The sequence below is a fragment of the Elephantulus edwardii genome, unplaced genomic scaffold, assembly GCF_000299155.1.
Source record: "Elephantulus edwardii isolate Elephantulus edwardi_28Jun2011 unplaced genomic scaffold, EleEdw1.0 scaffold00008, whole genome shotgun sequence".
NCBI lineage: Eukaryota > Metazoa > Chordata > Mammalia > Macroscelidea > Macroscelididae > Elephantulus > Elephantulus edwardii.
Window position 1 is genome coordinate 5,853,224 of NW_006399758.1, and position 1,003 is coordinate 5,854,226.

The following is a 1,003-nucleotide window of genomic DNA, read 5'->3' on the forward strand; positions in this document are numbered from 1 at the left end:
GTGTTTTCTGTCGTTTTTGTTTCTTTTCAGGATAAAACTATTCTTTATGTTTTTTTAAGTAATTGTAAATGTCCAGATTTCCTAGGCCTTATTTAAGGGAATCATTTCTAGACTTGGGGACATTTTTGTTCTTCATATGGTACAGGAAATTCCACCACATATGATCCTGCCATTCATCATCTTGTCAAGCTCTTCAAGTGTTCTTCAAATCAGCAAAATCAGAGATTCTCAACATTTTCTGGGTCAATAAAATAAGGTGTGGAATCAGTAGATTCAATGGAGATCTGGTTTTTCTCGTCACACTGGATTTCTAGGCGCCATTTGGATTGAGTTGAGAAGATGAGGAAACAGAGGCATTTTTTGGCCGGAATCTCTTAATAGTAGAGATGTAGAAGGGAGAGTGAGACCATAAGGAGACTGGCTGTGCACTGCAGGGGATCTCCACTTCCCTTGGTGCTGGTGTTGGGTGACTGTGTGGCAACCGAGGTAAACTGGAAGGAATTACTCGATTGTGGCATGGCAGTTGTACTATTTGAATAAATCTGCATGGGGAGGAGCAGCGCGAGGAGCAGCAGCCCCAGTCCAAGCCTGGCCACCATCACTCTTCCCATGTCTGCTCCATCCGTGCGCAGCGCGCATCTCTAGGTGCTGGGAGCGCAAAGAATCACAGCTAGGGGCGGGAGCAGCAAGGTGAAGCAGCAGTAAGTTTTTTGATTTCCTGGCTACTGTTTCCAAGAGTGTTGATTGTGGAGCCAAGCAGGCTAAAGTTGTTAACAATCTCAATCTCTTCACCATTCATCCTGATGCTGCTAATTGGTCCAGTGGTGAGAATCTTTGTCTTCTTGACATTAAGCCTCAATCCATACTGAAGGCGGCAATTCTTTTTTTTTTTTTTCGTTTTAAGCATTCTGATTTATTAAAAAGAGATTATTCATAGAAAAAAATTACTTTGAACAGTACACAGGACTGGTGGAGATTGGCTATTTCACATCAGACAGTACAC